This window comes from Schistocerca serialis, chromosome 4 (genome assembly GCF_023864345.2).
Source record: "Schistocerca serialis cubense isolate TAMUIC-IGC-003099 chromosome 4, iqSchSeri2.2, whole genome shotgun sequence".
NCBI lineage: Eukaryota > Metazoa > Arthropoda > Insecta > Orthoptera > Acrididae > Schistocerca > Schistocerca serialis.
In genome coordinates, this window is record NC_064641.1 from 780,870,314 (window position 1) to 780,882,565 (window position 12,252).

The window sequence follows — 12,252 nt, forward strand, 5'->3', positions numbered from 1 at the left end:
ATGTTAGGTCGGGAGCCACATCGTGTTGCGACACTTCTGCTAACTCGCGGAGGTCCTACACGATATTAGGCACGTCTACCAGTTTCTTTGGCTCTTCAGTGTGTGTCATTGGACCTGACCGATGATAAAAATTAGTCGTTTGTCTGCATTCCACGTAAAACTAGTCTGAAATTTTAGCATCAGAACTGACAGTAGCAGATGTTGCGTTGTAGCTACGAATATTAATGATATAATTCTTTGATTTCTCTTGAACTTTTGTCTCATTTGAGGTGTGTCCTTGGCAAAGTGCTTTAAACAATTAATTTTGTGTTAACGTCGACATACTAACGTTTCCCTTATGACAATACAATGTCATTATCGTTGTACCACTTACAGTAATCTGTGATGTGAAATGTTCTGCATTACGAAATCTATAACGTAAATTGATCAGACCGCAATTGTAACTGTCAATGAAATTATCTTAAGTGCACATGTGAAAGTACCGCTCAAAAAAGCAGTTCTATTATCATTATGGATTCCCACATTCCTGTTACTTACTCTATGCAGAAACTGTGTCTGTCTAGCTCTGCGTTTTTTACTCCGGCCCGTTAGTGTTCCCCTTCTAGCCATAGCGTAAAACAAATATAGTTTCTATATAATAAGGGATGTCGGACGTCGTAGATTATTCAAAATGAAGACATTAAAGACGAGGAACATACTCCAAATCTTCCGGTAACGTCATCAAATGATCACAAAATTACTCTTCCAGAATAGTAATCGAAATAACGATGCTAATATATAACGTTATTTACAGACCTCATTACTACGATATTTCGAGTTCTGATGCTGACAACATCGACGTAGTAGCTGTCGCACTGTAGCTACCACGTAATGCGTGCTGCAAATGAGACATCTGAAACATAAAAGTCCCTTGAATGCGATTTCAAGAAACGTTACTTTCGTGTGTCATATCTACTATAGCACCTTATCAGTATACAGGCAGAAGGTGGCATCACTTTGGTTTTCGATGTTCACATATTGGAGATATTACTGCCTGACGGACAGGATATCGTCAGACTTATGAATATGAAAGCATCTACTTCCACTCTTACCGGCTACGTACACACGTGATTTTTTTCTTTGTGCACATCTATGGCAAAATACCTCCGAATTACATGTTTCATTGAGCTCCTTGTGTAATTAATATTAAAAATCGGTACTTCAGTTTTCGTGTTCACTTATTAATACTTTGATGACGCGTCGCAAACGAAAGGCGGAAGTTCTGTTTTTGACGTAGCAGTGAATCTATCTTGCCTATTCTCTAAGGTGGAAAGTGGAGTTCTGAGGTGGCGGGAAATCCGCTTTGAAGTCGCGGCGGCAGCTGCCCGCGCAGCCAATAGAAGCGCCGCGCGGTGTTAATGGTCTGCCCGCAGTTCTCGAACGTAATCGACTGCTGGCCGGCCGGCGCGGGGTTCAGGGGGTGTGCGGGAAGGCCGCATAATTGTCTCGGCGGACAATGGAACGAAATGTAAAGGGCCGCGCTGCCTGCGAGAAGAGACGGGCAGAGAGGAGGGAACAGGGACGGGACGCTAGGAAGAAGCAGCGTTAAAGCGGATGTGGGCAAAGCGGACCCAATGATAAAAACTGGCCGCTCCTGTAGCGGCGCTACGAGGACTGTGATGTAATAACTTACTCCAGGTCAAACACTACGATATATATCGAACAGCTTGAGACACAGATTATTCTTCTATATATACAATGGAATATTCCGTAGTATTTAGAATTTACATTAGGTAATTATTGCATACAAATCTTTAGGATAAAATTTTCTCGGGTTTCCAGCTGCATCAAGGGGTATGAAGACCACGAGCTTTCGGCCCAGTACGGCTTAGCCAGCGTCAGGCGGTGACTTTCGTGTGGTTGGTGCTATCGTTCTTATTCAGTCACGCTGCCAACTACGAAGTCACTAGTATTGGTTGCAAGTAGCTGGTGATAAAATACCGATATTTTTTCCATTACCTATTGGTGTATGTCGGCGATGCTTTTACCACCAATATATCGAGACATCGACATTAAAATGGCTATATGAAGCGCCGAAATTTTTATTTTATATTAGATTTTTTTCTGAATTTTCGGTAAATATTTGAATTTGTTCTTTCGAAATTGTAGAGGGTGAGGCAGAAAGGACGGACGTTTTTAGAACAGCTAGTATTCAGGTTCAGGCGGTCGGAGTGGGGGAGTGATGTGGTAACGTGATCGGTAGCTCCTGCCATTTTGTTTAGTCAAGGTCATGGAGCTGTGGACCGTGCAACATCGTGTGTTTAGCTACGATAGTTTTGTGCGCAATAGTTAGTCTATCGTTGCAGTGCAGCGTGAGTTTCGTCGCCATTTCAGTCTCGCTAGACATGAAAGCGTTCCCACTCGTAACACCATTTTACGATGGGTAGAATCATTTCGACACGAGGAACAGTTATGAACAAAAAACCACCATGAGCTCCTCTCTCAGTTCAGACACAAGATAATGTGGAAAGAGTTCGGCAAGCCATACTCCCTAGTCCTGGTCGATATGCTAGAAGACACTGGGCTGAGCTGCACCTCGGTAATCGCTCGGTAAGGCGTATTTTGCATGTTGTTGTTGTTGTTGTTGTTGTTGTTGTTGTCTTCAGTCCTGAGACTGGTTTGATGCAGCTCTCCATGCTACTCTATCCTGTGCAAGCTTCTTCATCTCCCAGTACCTACTGCAACCTACATCCTTCTGAATCTGCTTAGTGTATTCATCTCTTGGTCTCCCTCTACGATTTTTACCCTCCACGCTGCCCTCTAAAGCTAAATTTGTGATCCCTTGATGCCTCAGAACATGTCCTACCAACCAGTCCCTTCTTCTTGTCAAGTTGTGCCACAAACTCCTTTTCTCCCCAATTCTATTCAATACCTCCTAATTAGTTATGTGATCTACCCATCTAATCTTCAGCATTCTTCTGTAGCACCACATTTCGAAAGCTTCTATTCTCTTCTTGTCCAAAGTATTTATCGTCCATGTTTCACTTCCATACAAATACTTTCAGAAACGACTTCCTGACACTTAAATCTATACTCGAAGTTAACAAATTTCTCTTCTTCAGAAACGCTTTCCTTGCCATTGCCAGTCTACATTTTATATCCTCTCTACTTCGACCAACATCAGTTATTTTGCTCCCCAAATAGCAAAACTCCTTGACTACTTTAAGAGTCTCATTTCCTAATCAAATTCCCTCAGCTTCACCCGACTTAATTCGACTACATTCCATTATCCTCGTTTTGCTTTTGTTGATGTTCATCTTATATCCTCCTTTCAAGACACTGTCCATTCCGTTCAACTGCTCTTCCAAGTCCTTTGCTGTCTCTGACAGAATTACAATGTCATCAGCGAACCTCAACGTTTTTATTTCTTCTCCATGAATTTTAATACCTAATCCGAATTTTTCTTTTGTTTCCGTTACTGCTTGCTCAATATACAGATTGAATAACATCGGGGACAGGCTACAACCCTGTCTCACTCCCTTCCAAACCGCTACTTCCCTTTCATGCCCCTCGACTCTTATAACTGCCATCTGGTTTCTGTACAAATTGTAAATAGCCTTTCGCTTCCTGTATTTTACCCCTGCCACCTTTAGTATTTTGCATACTAACCTAAAATTTCATCCCTACAAAATGGTCACTGTGCAAAAATTAAACCCAAGAGATTATGAAGAGCGGCTTGATTTTCCCCGAGAAATGAAGGCCATATTTGAGCAAAATGACAACATTATTTTGCTTATGAGTGATGAAGCTCATTTCCATTTGAATAGAATGGTAAATCAGCAGAACTGGCGTTAATGGGCCTGTGAAAACCAAAACCTACTGCAAGAGAAACCATTACATAGTCCCAAGGTGACTGTTTGGTGCGTTGTGACAGGTACAGATGTTATTGGTCCATACTTTTACCAAGACGGGAATGGGAACACTGTAACTGTAACCTCTGAACGATATAGAGAGATGATCGCTGAATTCTTACTTCCTGAACTAAGAAGAAAACATTCCTATCCGGCGAGTGTGGTTTCAGCAGGATGGAGCTACAGCTCACACGACAAGATTGATTGTGGAAGCAATTAAGACTGTTTTTTGTGGTAGAGTGATTTCCCGGTTCGGGGACATTTATTGGCCTCCTCGTTCCCCTGACCGTGCATGACTACTTTTTGCGGGGTTACCTCAAATCACGTGTGTACGTGTGTAAACCATATACACTTGAAGAATTGAAGGAAGCTGTTCGTGTGGAAATCGTCCAAATAGACAGCGGCATGTTGCAGAGAGCGCCTTGACAGCGTCTTGAAAAGTGGATCGCTGAAAACGGCCGTCACTTTGGAGATGTTGTTTCTGAGCATTAATTTTGTTAAATGGCAACATTATTTGAGTGTTATTCTGCAATTAAAAATTTTTTTGAAGCACTCCTAACGATGTTTTGTTCATTTGAAAACCGTTCATCCTTTACGGGCAACAGCCTTGCTGCAGTGGCTACACCGCTTTCCGTCAGATCACCGAAGTTAAGCGCTGTTGGGCGTAGCCGACACTTGGATGGGTGACCATTCGGGTCGCCATGCGCTGTTGCCATTTTTCGGGGTACACTCAGCCTCGTGATGCCAATTGAGGAGCTAGTCGACCGAATAGTAGTGGCTCCGCTCAAAGAAAACCATCATAACGACCGGGAGAGTGGTATGCTGACCACATACCCCTCATATCCGCATCCTCCACTGAGGATGACACGGCAGTCGGATGGTCCCGATGGGGCAGTTGTGGCGTGAAGACGGGGTGCTCATCCTTTATGCCTCACCCTGTAGTAGAACACAATTTTACTTTCACTGTATGAAGGGGTCTTGCTACTTTTTGAACATTCATCACATCCACTCTTTCTCTTTGATGGTGTGAACAAAATATGTGCGACACAAAAGAAGAAATCCGGTTGCACTGAGCGGTGGTGTGTGAATGGAATAACAAGATTTTCGACGTTAAGAAATAGCACATCAGTTGCTTAAAAAAAAAAAATATCTAATGCAACTACTGTGCTATTTCTTCACGCCGGCATTCTTCAAAAACAGTTGCTGAAAATGATGAACAAAAACCTAAATGACAAGATTGATCTTTATGGTGGGTGGAGCGTTTGAGGGGAAATGGTCATGCAATCGGCCCTCGGCGCTACCAACAGAAACTGGAACGTTTAGCTTCAGCACGCAATTCTGACACTACAGCTGCTCGGTCGCTGGCGTTGGCAGAAATGAAAAAAGAGGGAAGCTGACACGAAGCGTTCCGGATAAATCTGATATGTGACGAAACCGAAAGATGGACTAATCGGGTACCATTTATTGTGCCACGTACATGCAGTTACCATTGTTAGCAAAGTGGTTATCGCTAAGCGTGAACGTACATCGTTTTCCTACCAATTCTTGTTCTAAGGGGGATAGGCAAGCTGCTAGCTTCTTGATGTACAGACTATCTAATAATAAGTCGGTACTTAAATATACAGCTCTAAAACCGGCAGTATATTTACACTGTGCAGCCGAATTTTTTTTGGCAGGTACGCTGTAATTTTTATCGTCGATATATCGATATAACAATCCTTTCTCGATAATTCGAGAGCGGTTAGTGATATTTCTTAAATATCGATACATCGGATTCCCGACATTTTTAATAATATCAACAGTCCTAGTTGCAAGAGAGCCGCACCCACTTCAGTCTTCGGATGGCCGGGTTCCAAGCTGCGCCTAAGACCGCCACTTTTATTGAGGGTTTTCCCTGAAATTTATATCTCAATTGTTTTTCTCGTGGCCCTGTACGACAAACCATTGTTCGTTTAAATTACGCTTATGTAAAGTTATGATAAACTGAAACATAATCCTAAAGATGGTTTGAAATATGCAGCCATACTTTCCGATATGATGCATGAATTTGAAAATCACTTCCAGGATTTTCGAAAATATAATAGAAATTTTTGTATTTATGCGACATCTTTTACAATTAAAATAGATACGTTTCAGAAGGTATTCGGATGAAATGCATAGAGTTGCAGTCGGACATTCAACTAAAAGAAAATTTTTATCACGTATCTCTGTAGGACTTCTACAAATCTTACATGCCCAGAAACAAATATCCCATGCCGCACAGTTCAAATGGTTCAAATGGCACTGAGCACTATGGGACTCAACTGCTGAGATCATTAGTCCCCTAGAACTTAGAACTAGTTAAACCTAACTAGCCTAAGGACATCACAAACATCCATGCCCGAGGCAGGATTCGAACCTGCGACCGTAGCGGTCTTCGGTTCCAGACTGCAGCGCCTTTAACCGCACGGCCACTTCGGCCGGCCGCCGCACAGTCTTGCATTAGATATGTCAGCTGTGTTTGGAAGCGCGTACGTTCGTGAACAGTTATTTTCAAGAGCAAAGCACACAAAGAGTCAGAACAGAACTAAATTCTCGGATGAGCACCTTGAGAACACCCTGAAAATTGCGACCACTTCGATCGAACCTGATACTGATACATTAGTTTCCCAAATCGAAAGTCATATGTTGTGGCTAAGCGGTTCTAGGTGCTTCAGTCTGGAACCACGCGGCACCGCTACGGTCGCAGGTTCGAATCCTGCCTCAGGCATGGAATTGTGTGATGCCCTTAGGTTAGTTACGTTTAAGTAGTTCTAAGTTGTAGGGGACTGATGATTCAAATGGTTCAAATGGCTCTGAGCACTATGGGACTTAACATCTCAGGTCATCAGTCCCCTAGAACTTGGAACTACTTAAACCTAACTAACCTAAGGGCATCACACACATCCATGCCCGAGGCAGGATTCGAACCTGCGACCGTAGCGGTCGCGCTTTTCCAGACTGAAACGCCCAGAACCGCTCGGCCACCAAAGGCCGGCGGGACTGATGACCTCAGATGTTAAGTCCCATAGTGCTCAGAGCCATTTGAACCAAACTGCTTGTTCTACATCACTTATTTTATCAGCGAAAAGGATACTTCGTGTGAAACGTCCCCTTTGAACAATTATACATGACTGTGCTTAACCTGACACACAATATTTTTAGCGCAACGCAATCTGACTTTCAAAAATCTCTACAAAAGAATGGCCCTGACTAACATTAAACTATACCTTTCACAAATCACTTACCTCACAAAAATCTTCGCTGCTCAAGCTACTGCAATACAGCGAGCGCCACTACTAAATAAAAGATTCAAACTACTGAAGGCACTAACTACTGATAGGGATGGTTAGCAAATGAAAGATATTAATAGAGAACAAACAATGTATTTACCTTGATATCATCATATATAAATATATCAGTTCATGAAAAATTACAAAACTCCGCCATCTCTCTCCCCACATCCACCACTGCTGGCGGCTCACCTCCAACTGCGCAACGCTACGCGCTGTTCACATCCAGCTGCCGCTGCCCAACACTACAATGGCAGTATTACAACAATGCAAAGCAGACACAGACTGCCCACAGCACAGCCAGTGATTGTCATACAGAGGTGGCGTTACCAATAAAAAACCTAAACAGCCTACTTACATAGAGAAAACATAAACAGCCTACTTACATAGCCCCCATGCTCCCCACAAAAAATTTTTACAAATTGTGTTGGGCACTGGCCAATACAGATTTGACAAAAATTTTTCACAATTACAGTAACAAAGATATAAAATGCACACACTTATTAATATTATGTTGGTCAAAAGATCAAAATTTCTCACAGTCCATAAAGACAGTCCACATTGTTCATCACAGTAAAAATGCAGAGTTTTTCTCAAAGTCCAAGCAGTAAAAGAAAATGCACATAGAAGTAGTGGATTTCCATGCAGTCTTGAAGAAGTAGTGTTGACCTTCCAACGGAAAGACAGTGCTGACTCTCGACATGCAGACAGGTAATGGGCCACAACAGAGCAAACCCACAGCAGAGTCATCCGAAGTTTGGAAGAATATTGGTAGGTAGGTCATCACAGAGCAGACCCACTGGAGTCCTGGTAGAGATTGTGGTATTGGTGGGCCACCAGAGGTGCAGACCCACTGCAGTCCCTGTAGAAATAATGGTATTGATGGATCATCAAAGATGTAGACCCACTGTAGTCCTTGTAGAGATAATGGTATTGGTGGGCCACCAGAGGTGCAGACCCACTGTAGTCCTTGTAGAGATGGCCAGTAGCCATCTGTTGCGATTGTGCAGGTGCACATTCACCATTGAAGAGTCTTGCGGAGAATCTAGCAAGTCCATAAACCACCACTTGTGCACTCACAAAGTGTTTGGAATTGTCCTTAGAACCAGCAATGCTGTTATCCAGTCCCTTGCTGAATCATTAACACACGTGCAAACACTATCAGTCCCTACTTCTCACATATTGTCCATGTACTATGACCAACAGAAACGTGTGCAGTGAAATGTTACTTAATTTGAAGAACTGGTAACAATTACAATTTTATAACATGAGAATACAATAACAAAGGTACACATATGAAACGTCCCCTTTGAACAATTATACATGACTGTGCTTAACCTGACACACAATATTTTTAGCGCAACGCAATCTGACTTTCAAAAATCTCTACAAAAGAATGGCCCTGACTAACATTAAACTATACCTTTCACAAATCACTTACCTCACAAAAATCTTCGCTGCTCAAGCTACTGCAATACAGCGAGCGCCACTACTAAATAAAAGATTCAAACTACTGAAGGCACTAACTACTGATAGGGATGGTTAGCAAATGAAAGATATTAATAGAGAACAAACAATGTATTTACCTTGATATCATCATATATAAATATATCAGTTCATGAAAAATTACAAAACTCCGCCATCTCTCTCCCCACATCCACCACTGCTGGCGGCTCACCTCCAACTGCGCAACGCTACGCGCTGTTCACATCCAGCTGCCGCTGCCCAACACTACAATGGCAGTATTACAACAATGCAAAGCAGACACAGACTGCCCACAGCACAGCCAGTGATTGTCATACAGAGGTGGCGTTACCAATAAAAAACCTAAACAGCCTACTTACATAGAGAAAACATAAACAGCCTACTTACACGTGGCAATGAAGCAAAGTTAAGTCCCATCTTAAAGGGAGGTCCTAGTCGAGACCGATGAAAAAAATGATTTTCTGTACGTAATTTGCATACCTGAAGTATACAGCCTATTCCTGCAAAAGGATTTTTTTACTTGTAGAATTGTTCTAGAAATTGTAGCGTGTTGAATGGAACCATGCACCCACTTCGACGAATTATTTCAAGAAAAGTTTTCTTAAAAGATGCACTAGTGACAATATGCAAAATGACGACGAGAGCTTTAACGGGTATATTTGGAAACTGATACAGAAAAATCTTTATTGTGGAGCAAAAACTGTTAAAATGGCCGCATATATCGCTACAGGTATATTCAAAGAAGGCTTTTCATCTATTCTGAACAGCATGCACATGTTAGCAATCATCATGAACAGCAAAAACTTCGCCGAATTATCTGACAGGAAACAGGTCGCTCCTGCAAAGCAGGGAATGTCTCAAATCGTTAAAAGAGTTCAAAAATGGTTCAAATGGCTCTGAGTACTATGGGACTTAACATCTTAGGTCATCAGTCCCCTAGAACTTAGAACTACTTAAACCTAACTAACCTAAGGACATCACACACATCCATGCCCGAGGCAGGATTCGAACCTGCGACCGTAGCAGTCCCGCGGTTCGGGACTGCAGCGCCTAGAACCGCATGACCACTGCGGACGGCGTTAAAAGAGTCCGGACTGAAGAAAAAGCAGCACCAGATTCAGAAACAGAGTATGTTTGAGGAACAGGACGGATACATCTATGTCCTGTGACCGCAAATTAACCGTAAGTTTTGAAACAACCTTTATTTTTGTCACTCCAAACTTTAAACGCGACTTTCTCGAAACATTTTCTAGCGCGCAAATTGCTCTAGAGCTCCGACAGGTTGACAGATTCATTTGATTTTTTTTAAAAATGACACGTAATTAAATTCAAGGGTCTTAGTGAGAGCTTTTTTTTATTAGAATTTTAAACGTTTTTTAAACATCTGGTCTTGGAAAAAGAATGCCAACAAATTAACATTTTTTCAAATTACTGTCAGTTTTTATTTCGAGGAGAGTTTCAAAATCCCATCGTGATGGCTCCCCAATTCAGTTTAATTTGAGATTTTTCCATTTTTATGGCTTTCAGGAATAGCCAGGAGTCTGTACAACGCTTCGCGCAAACCAGGATGCGCCGCGAGGTGCTTACTTTGACAATGGCTGCAACTAACATTTCTAATGTGTTATGAGATAAAAGGATTTTTTCATATATGCATGAACACTACGTGATCAAAAGTGTCCGGACACCCCCAAAAATACACGTTTTTCATATTAGGTGCATTGTGCTGCCACCTACTGCCATGTACTCCATATCAGCGACCTCAGTAGTCATTAGTCGTTGTGAGAGAGCAGAATGGGGCGCTCCGTGGAACTCACGGACTTCGAACGTGATCAGGTGATTGGGTGTCACTTGTGTCATACATCAGTGCGCGAGATTTTCATGCTCCTAAACATCCCTAGATCCACCGTCCCCGATGTGACAGTGAAGTGGAAAACATGAAGGGACACGTACAGCACAAAAGCGTACAGGCCGACCTCGTCTGTTGATTGACAAAGACCGCCGACAGTTGAAGAGGGTCGTAATGTGTATAGGCAGACTTCTATCCAGACCATCAAGCAGATATTTCAATCTCCATTAGGATCCACAGCAAGTACTATGACAGTTAGGCGGGAGGCGATAAAACTTGTATTTCATGGTCGAGCGGCTGCTCATAATCCACACATCATTCCGGTAAATGCAAAACGACGCCTGGCTTGGTGTGTAAGGAGCGCAAACGTTGGGCGATTGAACAGTGGACAAACGTTGTGTAGAATGACGGATCACGGTACACAACGTGGCAATCCAATGATAGGTGTGGGTATGGCGAATGCCCAGTGAATGTCATCGGCCACCGTGTGTCGTACCAACAGCAAAATTCGGAGACGGTGGTGTATGGTGTGGTCGTGTTTTTCATGGAGTGAGATTGCACCCTTTGTTGTTTTGCGTGGCACTAACACAGTACAGGCCTACACTGATGTTTTAAGCACCTTCTGGCTTCCCACTGTTGAAAAGCAGTTCGGGGATGACGATTGCGTCTTTCAACACGATCGAGCACACCTGTTCATAATACACGGCCTGTGGCGGAGAGGTTATACGACAATAACATCCTTGTAATGGACTGACCTGCACAGAGACCTGATCTGAATCCTACAGAACACGTTTGGGTTGTTTTGCAACGCCGACTTCATGCCAGGCCTCACCAATCGACATCGATACCTCTCCTCAGAGCAGCACTCCGTGAAGAATGGGCTGCCACACCCCAAGAAACCTTCCAGCAACTGATTGAACGTATGCCAGCGAGAGTGAAAACTGTCGTCAAGGCTAAGGGTGGGCCGACACCTTACTGAATTCCAGAATTACCGATGGAGGGCGCCACGAACTTATAAGTCATTCTCAGCCACCTGTACGGATGTATAATAAAGCGGCAAAACTACAATTTTAATATAAACGACCCTTGTATGAAAAAATTCTAAACATCGCCCATTTTTCGTGCTTGTCGACGATGAACTCCCCTTAAGTGCCGAAATGGCACCCGCGTTGATGTCTCTCGCCGTCATGTTGATAACGACGCGTTATGTTGTTTCGGGATTTGTTCCTGTTTTGCGAAAGCTGACTGTATTTTCCATTTCTGCCTCTCCGTGGTTTTCCCCTGTATCGACTTGCCACTTGTGGCTGTATCAATACAGCCCCAATCGAACGCTCAAAGCGAATCCGTCAGGTGCAGGAAGACGGTAGTAAAATCGCGGCTATTTGCATCCAGCTGATTTATGGTTTAATGTATTTTTTATCGCAGCAGGAAGAAGTTGGCAAGGTGAAATATTCTCCTGGTCCTGCTGTGTCGATATGGTGGTTCACGATAGAAAAACGTGGATTGTCTTTTATTCCTGGCAGTGAAATAGGAAGGCTTGGGAGTTTCATAAATTGCTCTTCATAACGCGCAGCCTGCCGCTGAGGCCGAGCGGTTCTAGGCGCTTCAGTCCGGAACCACGCGGCTGCTACGGTCGCAGTTTCGAATCCTGCCTCGGGCATGGATGTGTGTGATGTCCTTAGGTTAGTTAGGTTTAAGTAGTTTTAAGTCCAGGGGACTG

The 12,252-nt window shown here is 43.1% G+C and overlaps 2 protein-coding genes across 3 annotated transcripts in view; one reads left to right on the forward strand and one right to left on the reverse strand.

The window, feature by feature from the left end:
- LOC126474763 (GTP-binding protein Rhes) overlaps window positions 1–12,252 on the reverse strand; it is a 626,634-nt gene that overhangs the window by 360,796 nt on the left and 253,586 nt on the right. The window lies entirely within an intron of this gene.
- Window positions 1–12,252, forward strand: part of LOC126473356 (calcium uptake protein 3, mitochondrial-like) — a 588,948-nt gene that overhangs the window by 172,639 nt on the left and 404,057 nt on the right. The window lies entirely within an intron of this gene.